An 18,317-nucleotide genomic window follows, 5' to 3' on the forward strand; every position below is an offset into this window, starting at 1 on the left:
TTGTTACCTGCAGTTTTCTTCTAAGAATGAAATACAATGTGAAAAATTTGTCTTAGTGGATTAAGCCAGTGATGAGAGGAAAAAAAGACCCCAAAAAATGGATTCATTATGATTTAGAAGTTGACAGCTCTGGCGACAAAAGTCCATACAAACCACACAGCGCTCTCTTTTGGAAGGCGCAATATCCATATGGAGTGATGGTATGCATATTCATCAAAACTGCCCAAACAGCTCTGTTTTCCCCAGTGCTGAGCATGTGTTTATCCCTACATGTGTCTGACTTTTACAGACAATGAGCACGTTACACATATTGACTTTCTCAGCCTCACTGAAAAACAGGCACTAGCTGTTGCCCAGAATGATCCTAAATCAAAGTTCTTGGACATAAGTCCACCAGCTTCCTGCTGGAGGACTAGACCTCGTACCTACCTGTGACAACACATCTTTCTGCTTTGACTAGAGGGCAGGGCCAGGATACCCAGACCAGTAACCATGTTGTAGTAACTGGGAGTGCTCCCACTGCTCCAGTGGGCACTGAATCAGGCCTTCAAAGACTCTTGATGTGATCAGTTCCTTACTGTAAAGGATGCCAGCGATGGAGCCAGCAAGGAGCTGTAGGGTAAAACCTAGCAAGAAAAATGTGGACTGAATGTTGGTAAAACTTTCCCATAGGTGAGGTCTAATTAACCGTGGCATGACCTTATCAGACAGTTCCTGTTTGGTCCTCTGGAAGTTACTCAGGAGATGTTCACCTACTTAATTTTAGGTTTTGTTTTTTAAAACAAAAAGGTTTTAAACCCTCAGGGAAGAGTTACCGGCTTAAACATTATTTTATTAATTTAATGATTTACTGATTCTTGGAAGTTATTTGAAATGTCCATGGGGGAATCTGGTAGTGTTATTTTTACAGCAGAGACATTGTGAACACAATTCCCCTCTAGTTTACTTAGTATGACCCCACAGACTTCAAACAGGTTGTAGAGGATGCAAAGGAGAGCAGAAGTTAACCCCACAGATGTTTGTCTTGCTGGACTCCATTAGTTTATCTGCTGGCGCTCAGATGGCACATGGTTTGGATTAGGAGGAGCGTTCCCCTGGCTGGGGACAGCTGTGGACGGGGGATTGCTGTGCGTTGGGACAGTGTTAGCTGGAGACGCTTGTGTTAGGACAGAGATCTAAACAGTATTTTAGTATGCAGTGGTGGCTGTCCCAAGTTTGTTTTAAATATATACGGCATTTGTGTGTGATAGTTAATTTGACTAACATGTTTATTTACTGGCTCACTGGCTTTTTGTGTTTGGAAAAGATGACTCATCTGCTACTTGATCCTGCCAATGTTTATTCGGTTGGTGGGCTCTCTTTACTGGAGTAATGAGAATAATCCCACTCATATCAAGCCTATTAACAAGCATACTTTCACAGGATCAGGTCACAGGCTAGCTGTAAATAAAAACGGCCACCTCCTCACCCTCAGCACTAGTGAAATTTCAGGGATGCTCATGTCATCACAGGCCATTATAAGGTTTCATAGGCATCACATTAGCTCCATCCAGTTTTTCTAGGGATAACATTTTAAATGGCACAAAACGTAAGCGAGGGCTTTTGCTGTCTCTTAGCTGAGCACACAACAGAGAAGATCTCACAGGATTTTCCGCCTCATATTCTGTGCTATTCAGGTTCCGCATAAACTGCCCAGAGGCAGATAAACATCTAAGACAGACAGTGGCTGGCCAGCCAAGCAGGGAGCTGCCTGGGGTTGAAAAGAATAGCAAGAAAGCAGCTGCATGCACAAAAAAAATCGAGGTTCCTGAGGCATTGAGAAGACAACACAAGTAAGTCTGCTGTGCTGCAGCCTAGCAGTCAGGGCACCTAGTGAAGGTGGATGAAAGGTCTCTTCTTCCCACCACTGTTGGTCCCTGCCAAGGGCTGTAAAGATGGTCCAATACTCTCTCTGTGCTGGTCGACTACGGAGTGCCAGGGATCCTCTAGGGAAACTGTAATTCAGTTGTGTGCACTTTTAAATCATCCAAATGTTTCCTGGAAACTTTTTTGGCTCGTGCCATCTCTCGGTCTGCCAAAGTGCATCTAGTCACAACCTGGGAGCAGGAATGGTCCAGAGCCTCTCCGATGAGGCAGTCTGCATGTGGCTTCCTGCCTCTGCAAAAGCTTCATTGCCAGCCAGCCCTTGTGCCAGCATGCTTCTGGATATGTTTAATTTACCAGGATGGCTGTGATCTCTGTATTCCCACTCTTATTTTGAGTTCTGCACCAGGGAGGTCTAAAAGCTAGGTGTTGTGGTGCCTCAGTTGTCGTTGCATGAGTCTTGCTCTTAATTGGCAAATACATGAATATCACTGAAAGCTTGGCACCCTTGAAGATCCATCTGGGCCTTGGATTTTAGATTGCACAGATATTAAGCACCTAAGGACCTAAACAGATATTTAGCACTTGCAGATATAAATGCAACATCACAGCATTTATTGAAAAATTGCTGATGAAGATTTAGCAAACATCAATGTTGCGCACTTTGGTACTTTCTAAACTTGCACTTGGTGTCATACATCTACCCAGGTATCCTTGAAAACCCATCTTTGGTTCCCAGTAGGATCAGATTTGGAATGAGTTTTGGTGTCTGAAAAGATAACTAAGTCCATTCTGAGGACATTCCCAAGATCCTCCAGCTCAGGCACTGGGCAACCTCCAGTCTCCACCAGTCAGACCGTTTGTGAGCCGTGGTGTGGCTCAGCCAGCGCCCCTGGGGAGGGCCAGCAAAGCCCAAGGGACTGGCCGTGCTCCCTGTAGCTGCAGCACCAATGGTCTGAACACCACCAAGGAGAGAAGACACAGAGCACCAAAACAAGCAAGAATGAAGAACAACTTTCCAAGTTGTGCTGAGTGCAGCAGAGCAATGCCGCTCGTATTTCTTTCTCTGATCAAGCCATGTGGACAGTCTTTTTTGCTTCCTTCCAGGATCAGGGTTGGAAACAGGCTCCTCAGCTGGAGGGGGTGTTAGTCTCTGAGCCCGAGCCCGCTCAGGCAGTCCCAGCTCTACCCTGGCTTTACCTGCTGTATGTCCCACCCTCCAGCTTTTTAGTCACAGGCACTCTGCTTGCCTCAGACAAGCCAGCTTTGACTGTGTGCCCCTTGTGCACATACAGTTATGTGTTTTCCTTGCTTTCCTTACAGCGGGAAACTACAGCACACAATATAATGGCATAATGTGCTAAAATGAGATGCCAGGGCTGTCTTTTCAGAGGACTAGGCTGCCAAACATTACACCCACTGGATGTTAAATGAAGGCGATGACTAAGTGTTCACACAGCAGCTTGCTTTTGCTGAAGAGTTTGGCAGACTGACGTAAATTGAAAGTCTGCTGCAGGCAGATTTCCTCCTACTATATTTGATTTCATGCAAATAAGAACTGCAGGACGCCAGGCAATTTCTACCTGTGACTGACATCTTCAGTGTTGACAGTCCCACACTGTTTTTATATCTAAAAGTGCAGATTTAATAATGCATGTGGGGCAGTTGCAGATTGCAACATCTCATCCCAGATCCATCTCCAGTTTCCCTCCCTTCCCTACTCCCAGCAGGCTGCATCCAGCCTCGCGGCATGGCTTGCTTTGACATACGCATGTCTATAAAGTGTTGCAGTCTGCCGCTGAGCTGCCAAAGAAAACACAACGGTGCAATATTTTCTGCTAACAAGCCTTTGTCCTGTGTGTTTCACTCCCCGGTTATGCCAGATAAAAGCTTCCTGTTAAAGGATTAAGGGGTAGCTTAGTGAAACAAGCATTCCCCGTCTTCCGACTGATTTAAGCAAGGAAGCATCTACTGCCCAAAAGCATTTAGGCTAATCAAAAGGAGTCTGGGAGGGAGGCTTAACAGGTGCAGGGCTGCTGGGAGAGGAGCAGGGGCATCAGCTTTTGGAGTGATGGGGAGGCAGTAGGAAGCAGCTGCACACGGGCAGCAGTGAGCCCCACCAGAGCAGAAACCAGGATGTGTGTCTGAAAAGTCTAAAGCACCAAGTGTGCATGTGGTTACATCCTGTCAGCTTTGGGCTGTGTGTGCATGCCACAAAAAGTGCTGGGAAAAGACCACAGTAACATCCTGGATATGAAGAGCCCTGCCACCTGTGAGCAGCAGTGCTGCCCCCAAAGCCAGGATGCCCTGCCTGGGGATGGAGGCTGGCTGCAAAGACCTTCAGCAAAGCTACTTTTGGGTAAGTAGCCTGAGAGGTTCTTTCTGCTTGTCCCTGCCAGCCCAGAAATCTTCCTCCATGTGTTTTAGCACACTGTCCAGCCACCATGAAATATGATGGTTTCACAACCTCTTTTCCCCGACAGCAACCAGCCATGAAACCAAAATCTTGAGGAGGAAAGGAGACTAGGGAGTCAGGTTGCTGATCAGAGTAGGCATCAGAGGATAATGTTTCAGCTCCCATCACTACCTCATTCAGATCCAGACCTCGCACCCCAGCAACTGCCCGTTTGGAGGCGTGTGCCCTCCCCTTGCAGCTATTCTGCAGTAGATACCGGCCTTTCCTCATCATGTTTTTAACTAGGCTTAGGCTGCACCTACCTGCCTACAGGCATTTGCAACAGGGAACACACAACCTGGCCAGTGGCATGGTGTGGACTACAGCCCAACAGCTCAGGTCTTGTCCTGCAGGCATCTGGCAATCCATAAGTCTAGCATACAGCCTCAGTTTCCCCCAGGCTCCCCGTGGAGTATCTAATGCATAATGGTTTTTGGTGGGTTTCGTCCCAAACATTTTGAACTGATGTGAGACCGTTTTTCACAGTGCTGTTTTGGTATGGTGTGGTCTGTGGCTTGAGGAGAAGGGAAGCTTCAAGGCTTTCTGGGACAGTGGTAATGAATGGATGATGGACAGATCTAAACTTCAGGGAATCTTGTCCATACTGCCTGCAGAAAAGTGTCTCTGAATGAACTATCCTTAGATAGCTATTTAGTAGTGCACATACATCTGTGGGAAGCTGACTGGAAAGGGATCTGCGGGTCACACTTCCAGCAGAATGTGCATCCTGGGTACCTAACCTCTTACTCCATAATTTACACAGGCTCTTGAGGTATCTCATCCTTCCAGGACTGGGGAAGCAGGTCCCAAAGCAGGCTAAAGGTGTCAGTCTCAATTTTTGTGCTTCAGAAATAGCCCTGGCATTAACCTTGTAGTTAGCATAATGGCCCATGATGCTGTATTCACAGTGATATGCTCACAAGACTACCCTTTTCCATGAGCTTTCCAGCTCCCCTAGGGGAAAACAAGTAGAACAAAAGTGAGAAAACTCATGAGTTGAAATAAAGATAGTTTAACAGGTGAGGGAAAGAGAGAAAAAACCAAGTGGGACAAAGGAGATCACTCACACTCTCCCACAGGCAGAGCAGCTGAGCAATGGCCGCCTTGGAAGCTGAAACTCCACTGTCTTCTTCCTCTACCCAGCTGTTATTCCTGAGCATGGCATGCATTATACAGTGAGCAATATCCCTTTCCCCAGAGCTGAGCCTGCTTCACCTAAAGCCAGCCAGCTCTGAGCACTGGAGTTCAGCTCATGGATGCGGGACTTCAGCGATCAACACCCCGTGTGTGAAAGAGAAGGGCAAACCAACTAATGGTCAAACTACCTCTGCCTGGGGGCTGGCTACAGTGTCTTATTCATGGCTTCATATTTCATAGGATAGTTTTTTCTTTTATGTTTGAGCTGTTCAACCTACAACAGTGACTCAGGGCCATGATACTGGGGCCAAAGACCTTCAGGAAGTGTTTGTGTTTACGGTCCAGCTTCTGTGCACATTCTTTCTTTCAGCAGCTGACATCTAAGTGGGAAAGAGAAATGGGTGGCCTGTCGTGAGGCTGGCACTAATTATTGCAATTAGGAAGCTTCATAAGAATACACCCAACATTCAAATAGAGCATCCAGTGTTTTGTAGCTTTACTAAGGAATTTTGAGTGTTAATTTAACTAAAAATGCTTGACCTGTCTTTTATCACAAACATCCAGTTTGTTTAGGACTTTGTGGATTTTCAAGAGCTCATGAACAACAAAAAAAACCAAAAAAAAAAAGTGCATTGGATCTATCATGTTCATTATTTCTTCTAATCCACCGATTTTAAGTTTCTTCAAGAAAACAGAACATCATTTGAGCCCATTGCATGCATCACACCAGTGAGAAAACACAGCTGCATTCTGCCATTGTGCCTCTGCCTGTTTGTGCAAACTGCCTCCCTCTTTATTGACATTCAAAGCATCAACAGGAATCAGCCCACCTTGCCTCAGCTGTGCCCACTAGTTCATAAACTTCATTCTTTAGTATCTCTTCTAGTGCCTGCTGCTTATTTTCCATGCTCCTTGCATCCATGTATAGACATTTCAGTACATTAATATTCTTCATCTTCTCTTGCTGAACTACTCCAGCTTCAGTCTTATTTGTAGGCTGGCAGTACATGTCAGATTATTTGAGTTAGGTGAAAATTTCTCCTCTTTCCTTCACACTGAGTTTTATAGCTATCCAATAAACTTGCCTGGTTCTGAAACTGGGAGTTTGGTACCCTGTTTTGGCAGAGAAACATTAACCACAAATTGCTTGCATCTAAAAATAATCCACGATAATTTTGTTCTCTTTCAGAAACTGGCGCACTGCATTCTCTAAAGGGAGATAATGAATATGTGAAAACATTTCTGGAACAGTTGGTTGTCTATAGCAAGTCAATATGAAATCAAGATAGAATTTATATTTTATCTCTTCATAAAGGTTTATTGAGCTATGTTTCAGACATCATTCAGAGCAAACCCTCTGGAGGCCCAAGAAACAAGGACTTGATCTTTCTAGAGCTTTCTATCCATAGGGAGACAACAGATCTGAATATTCATCACCTGGACAGCAAGCACAGATTACCACTCTTGCAGAATTTCTTTTTGAAATCAGGGAATCGTGATCATCATTCATTTTGCTTTCTATTTCTTGAGAAACTTCTGGGCATAGCAACACTTAGCAATTTCCTACAGGGAGTCCTGCATGTTAATTAAACCTCCTGAGACTCATCTCTCCCAGTCTGACAGAAGAGCCAAAGATTTGCCAAATTACCCCATTTCACCATGTGCAACTTCTCTAAAGGTCACCCTTGTCAGCCATGCAACAAAAATTGTGGTCATGCCCTGATCATTTCTCCTCAAGACTACTAGAGCCTCCTCTTCATTTTCATCTTTTTCCTTTGCAATGTACTTCAAATGCTTCAGTAAATCATCTGCCTCAACAGCAGCACCTCTGAATTCTTCCATCATCTTCCTTTGGCCTCCTGCATTAAATTTCAGCTACTTGTGCTTCCTTTCAAGGCTCCCCAGAACACTGCTCCCACCTACAGCATCAGCTGCAATATTTTCTGCTCCTGTTCCCACTCATCCAGTACATCACACCTTGGTGATGCCTTTTTCATCTCCTCCATGCTCCAGACCACCCTCAACAACTGAAAGCTTCTTTTATGCAATTTAGATAGGAATGCACCTCTGTTTTCATACATCATTTCTCAAGGCACACCTTCCTCTGATGATCAGTGCTCCTACAGCCCTCCCTGCTCCAATACAACATTGCCATTCAGACAAGGCCAATCATTGCCAATGTTATGGAGGTTATCACACTTCGGCCACTGATGAGCTCCAGGCTTGTGTTTATAACCCATTGGTTAAAAGCCCCTGGAGGCAGTAGCATTTGTCATGCCTTGCACAGTGCCAACCTTCTTCTAGACATCAATAACTAAGAAAGCTCAGAGGCCTGCAACTAAGTTTTATTACCCTAGTCATTTTACCGGTAGAGAGGAGTTACATTTTTCAAATTACAGCCCCTTCGCAGGTACAAAAAAAGTCAGAGTGAAGATCCGGGTTTCCTGAGAACTCCTCTATCCTTAACTGGCTGGCTGAGGCTAAGCCCAGGACACTTCTGTTCTCCTGCCATAAAGTGCCTTCTCATATTCAGTCCTAACTATCATCCTCCTTACTTAGAGAAGACCTAGAAGTAGCACTGCAGGCTCACCGTTCCAAAGAGTGGTGTGGGATCTCACCTGGCTACTGGAGTGCTGTCAGGCGAGAAGCTTTTCAGATCTAGTGGCTTAGCCAAGAAATCTTATTGCCATCAGAAAAGGAATTTATTTCCATAAAAATGGGAATAATGGGAGCTTAGGTTTGCAATTTTATGTGTGCAGCTGGTGGTTTACAGGTGTGTTTGTAGTGAGAAGAATTACAGGACTCTTTCTTATGTACCATTTACAAGTGCGTGAAGAGAGCATAAGGAAGAGGGTGTATTATGCATTTTCTCTAATGGAGTATTACCTTGCAATTTTGCAAAGATCTGGTGAGAAGGTATTGCAACCGTGTCTCACATTCAAGCCCATAACTGCAAATACACTGTTATCACAGAAGCAGCATTAGAGGATTAAATGCAATGCTAATGGATTTCCAAAGACTGCAGGAAAAGCCCCTGCTGCTGCTTGAGCTGTAACGTATGTTTAAGGGCCAACACATCTGAACCATTCCTTGAGCAGGGAAGCAGTTTGCTGTAGCTGGAGACATAACCTGATGGCAACAATACCACGTGCACCTTGCTTCAGTGGGCCTCCTTACACAATACTGCCACGCTCTTCATCCTTCGTCCTTTGTTGCTGTAGCTAAGGGGAGTCTGTGCTTGGTTCTCATTGTGTGACTGTGGTGGGCTGACCCCGGCTGGGTGCCAGGCGCCCACCAAGGCCGCTCCGTCCCTGCCCTCCTCAGCTGGGCAGGGGGAGAGAATGTATAACGGGAGGCGCGTGGGTCGGGGTGAGGGCAGGGGGAGATCACTCACCAGCTGCTGCCGTGGGCAGAACAGACTGGCTTGGGGAAAACAGTTTAATTTATTTCCGATCGAATCAGAGTAGGATAATGAGAAATAAAGCTAAATCTTGCAACCCCCTTCCCCCCACCTCTCCCTTCTTCCCGCGCACAACGTCACTCCCCATTTTCTCTCCCCGCTCCCGCCAGTGGCACAGGGGACAGGAACGGGGCTGGGCCAGTCCCTCACGCTGCCTCTGCCGCCCCTGCCCCTCAGGGGGAGGCTCCTCACACCCTGCCCCGCTCCCGCCTGGGGTCCCTCCCGCGGGACACAGTCCCCCGTGGGCTTCTCCAACGGGAGCCCTGCCCAGGGGCTGCAGCTCTTCACCGACTGCCCCGGCGTGGGGCCCTGCCCGGGCTGCAGGTGGGGATCTGCTCCCCCGCCACCCTCCATGGGCTGAGGGGCACAGCCTGCCTCACCGGGGGCTGCACCACGGGCTGGGGGGGAACCTCTGCTCCGGCGCCTGGGGCACCTCCTGCCTCCTGCGCTGGCCCGGGGTCGGCAGGGCTGTTCTCTCACACAGCCTCACTCCTCTCTCCAGCTGCAGTTGTGCGGGGCTTTTCCCCCCTTCTTAAATATGTTACCACAAAGGTGCTACCGCCGTCACTGACGGGCTTGGCCTTGGCCAGTGGTGGGTCTGGCCTGGAGCCGGCTGGCATTGGCTCCGTTGGAATCAGGGAAGCTTCTAGCAGCTTCTCACAGAAACCACCCCTGTACTGCCCACCGATACCAAAATCTTGCCACAAACCCAATACAGTAATATTTTTCACTCATCCCTTTTCTGAACGCAGCTGTTTGATTTGTACTCAGGAGCTCCATCTTCCAACAAATATAAGTTATGTACGTACTCTGTGTCATCTCTGTTTCCATGAAATACGTTTGCTTTCTCTTTCTGCAGTGAGGCTTCTATGTATGCAACAAAAGACTTGCATACGAGAGAGCACCTTGTTGCAACAGAGAGTTGCATACGAGAGAGACATAAAGTTGGCTCCTTTCAGGCCCGACTCATGGTGCTGAGTCTGATGTTCTACCAAAGGTTGAAGACCTGAATTTGGGACTTTCAAGGAAGTGCTTTAATCACCAGTGGGATGGGTGTTGCATCTCCTTGTGTAGTCCCTTGTGTCTCACTTACAAAATGCCTACTAGCCCCAGCCCTCAAGAGTGAGAAGTGATGAAAGGGTCAGTATGGGAGTTTTGCCAACACTTAGATGCTATCTAGGGATCACAGCAGCTGAGATGCATCAAGGCTTAAAAAGCCTGTGATTTCCTGTAAGCAAAACCTAGGCTTCGTTACAGTAATACAGACCTCTACAGGTTGAGATGGGATTTGAACACAAGATTTGCAACAAGTACCAGTGTCACCTTAGTTACGGGACACAGCACTCAGAGCAGCAATAGCTCTTTGAGTACTCAGGGTTCCAAGTACCCAACAGTTTAATAACTAAGTAACTGCACGTGTAAATAGCCAGAATTACCCAGGCTTCATTACTTGCTGTGTTATGTACTGATGCAGCACAACATCACATCACAGTTACTGTATTTAACAAACTGGTCCCTTTACAGTTTCTCCAGTGAGATGCAGATTAATGAAGCAACTTTCTTTCATGGACCCAAGAGGCAGAGACTTCTCTGTAGCTAGTAAAGAAGGCTCTTCCATGAAGGATTAATGTTTATAGAGTAAAATGAAGATCAGAACATGCCCTCTAGTCAAGGAACTCTTCCTATCACAGCTATCCTTTATAAATCATATATATGCTCCCTAAGCTGTGCCCTTCTAGAAATTTTGAGGAAATTTATGGGCCTTAAAAGTCGATGTTCTTAGACATTGTTAGACCCAGGAGGGAGGCAAAATCTGGAACAGAAGACTATTTCAATTAAACACTTAAAATGTTCTAGTAACAAACTCCCCCATATTAAACTAGAAGGCAACTAACCAGGGCATTCCTGATGCTCTCAGGTGCTTTGGTGCCACAAGCAGATCATGTCTAAAATGTACAAGATTCAGCTTACAAAGGCCACTTTGCACAGCCTCTCTGAAACAATTCTTCATAGTAAATATTTGGTAATTAAGTTCTACTGCATTTTCCATCAGCTTCAGTGGAACCAGCCTTTCACCCATTTCCTATCAGCTTTAGGGTTTCTTTTCTGGTTTCCCATTTCTGGCATAATCCAGTCCAGAGAGCAGCTGCAATCTGTCATATGGTAGTAGACACTGAAGGGGGTTGGGTGGGGTGGCGAGGAGCGGGCAGGGAAGACAAAAAACAGCTTGCCAAGTCTTGCAGCCTTAAACCTTTGGTGCAGTACAAGGTTTACAAGATGATTTAAAATCTGCACGTGTAGGAAATAAGGAAGACGGGCTGACTTTACACAGAAAATGGGTTTGGGACAGACTGAATTGATGGCTTTGTGACAATGACAGTAAAGTTAATAGCTGATATAGGCAGACAAGAGACTCCATTTTAAATTTAAAATTGAAGTGTGTGTCACTGACAGCATCATACTGACCATTCATTGCTAGACCTAATTTCTCTCTGGTAATGACTATAAGAAGCTGAACAGATAATTATGTACATTGCAGAACATTTGGGAAATGGGATTTACCGCTTTGCAATTTTTTTTTTTTTTGTTTTAAAAACAACTATTTAATGATTAGTAGAGGTGGCTATCCTTGAACACTCCTGAAGGGTAAAGATTAGTCACTCCTATGGGAACATCTCTGTTGCCTCTATTTCTTTTCCTCTTAGGAGACAGAAGGGGTGTAAATTGTGCTTGCAACAGACTGAGAAGGCTGACACTGTTAAAATATAAGACCTCGACAAAACCTCTGGAGATGATGTATCACCAGTCGCCTGGGCAGTTGCACTCCACATTCACATTTGCACACTGCAGATAATTCCTGCCTTTCAACAGCCTGAACCCAAACTTGAAATGCAAATGGTCTTGGAGCTGGAAATGGAAACCTGCATGCACTGAAAGGAGACAGTTTTTCACATATTCAATAAAAAACTGACAAACAAAAAAAATGTGAAACAAAGGGAAAACAAAGTTTTCAGTCCTTGGGGAAGGAACCCTTTGCTCTCTATTTCTGTCATTACTCCCTCCTGTTTATCTATCCAGCACTTCAGGCACAGAGATACCCATCGGTTTTGTACATCTTCACCCATACAAACAGAGATCTTTATTGGCGTATCCATATAGGGTTGATCACCAGAGACTCGACTTCACTATGTGTCAGTGAAAGGCATTTAAAAGTACACAAGCCGTAACACAAAGGGCTTCAGAAATATTACACACATGGCACACAGAAGTAATCAATTTCAGGAATAAATAAACACTTGTGCCTCAAAGCTGAACGCAGCCAGCGCACGTGGGTGAGGGTGAATGTTGCTGGCCTTATGCCATCAGTTTGGGCACCCCCTTTTTTTGGTAGGTGTCATACTAAAGTATAGCAAAATGGTAGTAGCACATTCCATAATCTGCTCCATAACTGTAATGCAGAATATCAGCGGGCTGAAATTTCCTCCTGTTTTCCTTACTCCTGCCTGTGACAAGGGTTTGCACAACTGAAGGATTTATTGTTTCTCTGCTTGGTTTTGTGTCCAGCAGGAAAACTAGCTGAATTTGTTCAAGTTCAAAAGCTCAAATCTGAAGGCCATATACTCTTTGCATGAATTAATTCCAACTCCACCCTGGCTTTGTAAAGCTAATTTAAATTACAGTGGTCTGCAACTTCACAAAGCTGTAAAATAAATAAATCTAATTGTATTTGGCTTAACTACCGTGAATCTGCTTATTACTTTCAAAGTGGTACAGGGAGGCTCATAGTTTTTATAAAATCTAAGCTACCAAATGATTATGATGAGAAATTGGGACTGTGGCGATAGTAATTAAACACACGTAAAAACCTATTTTCTTCTCTGTGAGAAAATGCAATGTCTATGTTCTATTTCCATTCCTTCCTTCTGTGATTGCTGGAGGGCATTTTAGATGTGGTTGCTCAGACTATTCAAGACCTTTAAAAAAGTTCACATTCCCTAGAAAGTAATTAAAAACTCCCACACTGAACAAAAATATATGTAATATATGCAAATGCAATAAAAGTAGCGTGGAGTTTACATAATAATTTTTAATGCTACTTTATATCTGAGGCAAAATACTACCAAGTTTTCCATACTTAGATCATCCCTCTGTGTCTATGCTGGAACAAACATGCTCCCTCAGTGCAGACTGTGACATGAGCTCATGCTGCAAGGCATGCAAGCACTGCAGTTGGTTTTAGTATCAGCTGGGGAAGGATGGATAAATAGCATCACGTTTCCCATTAGTAAAAGGCTTCCTAAATTCTACTGAGTCAACAGACAGTAATCAGGTATCAGCCAGTAGTTCAGCTTTGCAGCAAGATCACAGAGCAAGATCACAGAGCAGCTCTTCACCAGGAAATGAACCAAAACTAAGGGTAGGAGGCTGGGGACTGTGGAGTGGGGAGGCAGGGAGGGAGAAAAAACAAACTGCTTCATTTCCTTTTCTGCTCCGATTCCTCTGATAGAAATTCCATGAAGGCATATTAACCTGAAAAGGAATTTCAGCAGCAAATAATCAGAAACCATGAAACCTGCTTAATACTTGCAGGTGGCATCTAGTCCAGGTGCTCTCAGGAGCTCATTATCTGACAAATAGTCATCTGATAAACAGATGCTTTACAACCATAAAATCTAAAGGTGGAAAACGGTCAAGGCAGTTTAGTCCACCTCTTGGTCCACTAATGCAAGATAGGATTAATTCTTGCCTTTTCCCAATGCAGTCGCCTAGCCTTTTCATGCTGTTTAGTTTTAAATTTTCCAAGTAACCCAAGAGACATCTAAACCGCTAGGGAAGTTAGCATTTCATATCTTAACATTAAGAGGTTTCCTCTACCCGCACCCCTCTTCATTGCTGTTCTGTGAAATAAGTTCTTGCTTACCTTCTTTCGCGGTCCTGTACTACAGCCACTTCAAATCACTCTAGTTACCTTCCTGGTGCATCTGCCCAAGAATTTCTACATTTAAGACTCATCTTTGCTTTCACAAGTTATCCTAATGATTATTCATATGGTAGCACATCAGTATTCTTCTCTTTCACTGTGTTAGCAACATGCTGCAGCCAAAACTAATGCAGTATTTCATGCAGAATTACTGTATCAGAATTACTGCTCTCGGAGCAAGAGCTCTCACACTTGTACTCCCTACTAGGCAGTATTCGGTTGTGCACCCCAAAACTGCAGTGCCTTTTTTTCCTTCACTGCATCCCAATTATCTCTTTAATGCATGTTTAAAATGTGTTTTCCCAAATCCTCTTTCCTTGCCTCTATCTTATGGCCAGTTCATGCTCAATGAAGTTTTGATTGTTGCTGTTGTATTTCTTTGTATTTTCCCCTTACTGTTTGAAAGTCTTCCCACTTCAACAATGTATTTCAGTAATGGACTGTCTTCGTGACCGTCTTGCTCCCTCTCCAGGACTGTAAATACCACTAAAATATCTACATGGCTATAAAAACAACTGCATTGCTGTCGATTGCTACTCAGACAACTTTAAAATCACATATCTTTCTTCCTATTTAGGCAAATCTGGATTTATTTTTCAAGCAAGACTTCATGAGAAAGCACATGCAGACCTAGGAAAGGATTTTATCACAGATGTGTATTTAGTTAATTCCTTCCAGACACTCATTTTCAATTCTATTCCAGAACATTGCTCCACAGCTTTGTAGCAGGGGCAGTCAGCTAAGAAGGGAAAGTGAGAACACAAGAGGCCAAAGAGGGCATAGCAGCTCAGGCCTTATATAGGACTTGGACAGAAAAATCACAGAGTTTATACCTCAGCAGTGATTATCAGATACCATCAGCTGCTGGGAACATGTGCAGAAGCAGAACTCTAAGTAATTAGGTAGCTTACAAGTTGAACATGAACAAATACGAGCTGAGATGCTTCCAGATTAAGTGCATGCTTGAAAATGTGCCTCTGCTTATTCGCCTCGAATACGCCTATGGTCTTTACTGGGCATAGTCCAGTACTAAGTGCTGTAAACCATGTATTCTGCAGCTGTATATTAAAACATGGTCTGAATATCAGAATCCAGATCGTTATCTCCAGCTTTTCTTCATATCTACTCTTCTGCCTATGGCCATTACTTCAATCATTTGTTTATTCCTATTAAACACCACTTATTTTGAGTCCCTGTAGCAACTTGAAAGATGACTTACCTACATTTTTCATTTAAGTTTATTAGAGTATGTCCAGAGGAGGGCAACCAAGATGGTGAAAGGTCTCCAGGGCAAGACTTACGAGGAGGGGCTGAGGTCACTCAGTTTGTTCAGCCTGGAGAACAGAAGGCTGAGAGGTGCCCTCATCATAGTCCACAGCTTCTTCAAGGGGAGCAGCAGAGCCAGAGGTGCTGATCTCCTCTGCCTGGTGACCAGCAATAGGACACGTAGAAATGGAATGAAGTTGTGTGAGGGGAAGTTCACATTAGACATTAGGAAAAGGTTCTTTGCTGAGAGGGTGGTCAGTCACTGGAACAGGCTCCCCTGGGCAGTAGTCACAGCACCAACCCTGTCAGAGTACAAGGACCGTCTGGACAACGCTCTTAGTCACATAATTTCATTTTAGGCTCTCCTGAGAAGCAGGGAGTTGGAATCAATGGTTCTTATGGGTCCCTTCCAACTTGAAATGACTTGAAAAGAACTCCTATGATTCTATGACTACATTCACATCTACACAAACACTATTCCTGGCTTTTAGTAGTGTTATTTGTTGTGTAGTGTAACAGATGCTAGAATGCATCCCTTGTGCAATGCCAGTAAGAAAAATCCTTAAAATATACACAGAAGTTAGATTTAACAAGCCAAAAGTTTCACTATATTGCATTTATTTACCTCTTATGTTCCAGTTACCCATTTACATTTTCTTACGCAAAACCTGGCATTGGTACATATTTTTTGTCACTTTCATTAGTAACCTGCAATACATATCAGCCAGCTTGTTATTTTATGTATACAGTAACCTTCCATCTCAGCAAAAAATGTCCTCTTTTAAAGCCCTGATGCTCCACCATATCAGTCTTCTTTACTATTAAATAAGGGAAGTGAGCAAACTACTCATCTTCTTCCCCAAATATTTTTTTTCTGCACTGATGTATTTGTAATTCCTTTATAATTCCCCATGTCCTTTGTTAGCAAGAAGTAATTAAACTAATCCATCCTCTCTAAACCTCAGTTGACTCACAGCGTCCTTGGGTGTCATTGCATCTTGTTTTTGATTTCAGACCTTCAGATCTACATCTGCAGTTTACTGTTTTCCACAGCAGTTGTCAGTCATTCTTCAGCTGTGGTCTTTCTGGCTTGTGCAGCCATCTTGCACACCAATGAAATCTTGCTTCCTATGAGACCAGAATCCTTGTCCGACTGCACCTAAATCCATTCTTTACAGTGATTAATTTAAGTAGCACTTGTGCACAAGTTCCAGTTTCTCCAACAGTAAGAAATACTATAATTGGAGCAGGTTTTTTTCTTCAGGACAACAGAAACGGTCACGGTTTATTACAGCACTCATGATGTAGCCTTGCTGCCTCTATGGGTGACAAGAGGAAAGGTAAACTCCTTGCGTCTTTCCTGAACATGGCATAAATCTGCTCCCCGCTCTTGTCAATATAAAAAACCTTGGACCTTTGCATACTGAGTAACAGGCATCTCCAGCGTTGTGACACTGCAGTGAACATTCAGCATCTGTTACATTGTCCACAAAGGTGTTGGATTAATTGTTTCATTTTGAGAACGGGTGTTAACTTAGGGTGCCCCCACAAGCATGCTACAAAGTATTCAGTATCCCAGCTCCACTGCCTCAAGTCCTTTCCAGGCAAAATAGAGCCCTGAGAACCCAAACCCCCTCAAATATTTTTATATTCCAAAAATGGAACCATCCTAGGTTTTGGTATCAGCTGCTGGGAATGTCTGTATTTTTATCCAGCTTCTGCCTATAATAAATACAGAAATAGTCAATGATATATAAACGAAACATTTAAACATCTCTGTTGGTACTGCTTTGCATATTTGTAAATACTTAATTTGGTGCCATTGCACTAACCAGCAGTTAAAGTTCTGTTAGCATTAACTAAAATACTAAATTTCAGCACATGCTGATGCCCAGTAATTCCTCTAAAAGTGTTTCACAGCTGAGGAATTGCCGCTTTTCTTAAAACTGTCATCTTCTCGGCTAAATCCTATACTTATTCATGGATCTCATAGCATATGAATTATGTTCACTACCCCTGCTTTCATCTGTGTAAGTCAAAGTGTATGGTTTTGGTCCAACATCTTGCAAAGTTCCTGTTTTGACAGTATTTACTGTGATAATTTACAATTCTGTCAGTTTCTGCACTTTGCAATTTAGCTACTGCGCCATCTACTCTGGTAGTGGTTTGAAGCGTTTTCTCCTCTCTCCCAGATGAAAAATTGTAGAATAAACCTTGGCTACTGCTAGCAGCTGCACAGAGTAAGCTGAATATTGTATCAGTCAGTTATCTACTTGCAATATTTGCACTCTTATTCACATTTCAGGTTACTTTTGTACTGTTTATATGCAATTAAAAAGTCAAAATACTTTGAAGACATTTAGTAAGATTACATAGATAATATACAGGCAGTATATTATATACTATTACATATTACATAGATAATATACAGTCACACAAAGTCTAGACTAATCTCCATGTTCTATAATTGTTCCAAAAATAAAACAAAATAGTAAGTACCGAGAATTTTACGCTCACAATTAAGATGTTGGTGCCATTTCAAAATCCACTTAAAATACTTCTTGGTTAGATCCATGCTTATACATACACTAAACAGAAAGCTGCCACTACACCTTGCAAATACAAAAATGCACCTGCGTTTCAAACAAACAACAAAAGAAAACCCCTACTTGTAGTCTTCATCTCCTTTTTCAAAAGCTTTGCAAATAAAAGTTATCTCTCTCACAGCTGCAGAAACAGACCATTATTTCTGACTAACAAGTCTGCCATAGTGGTCAATCTAAATGGGAAACAACCAGTTCTGCTGCTGGCTTTACCACTGAGTAAACCAGCCATTTGTAACATGGCAGAAAAGAGTCCAACTTCATTTGTAAGGTGTTTTGACATCTACTCATATTGAGGTATTGTCATAGTTCCATATGACTTTCAACACTGTGTAAACTAATAAAAATTAATGTTTTCTGTTTATTTGCTATTATAAGATTGGGCATCCCTTCATCTGTTAAGGTTTAAAACCTTCAAAAGGAGTAATACAAGACCATTATATTGTACCTAACTCAGGGGAAAGTCATACATTGTTAACCAGGTGTGATCAGATCTATTACATACCAGTGATTTTTGCCTCAAGGAGTAGACAAATGGATTGAAATTATTAA

This window comes from Falco punctatus (genome assembly GCF_963210335.1).
Source record: "Falco punctatus genome assembly, chromosome: 3".
Classification (NCBI taxonomy): Eukaryota; Metazoa; Chordata; class Aves; order Falconiformes; family Falconidae; genus Falco; species Falco punctatus.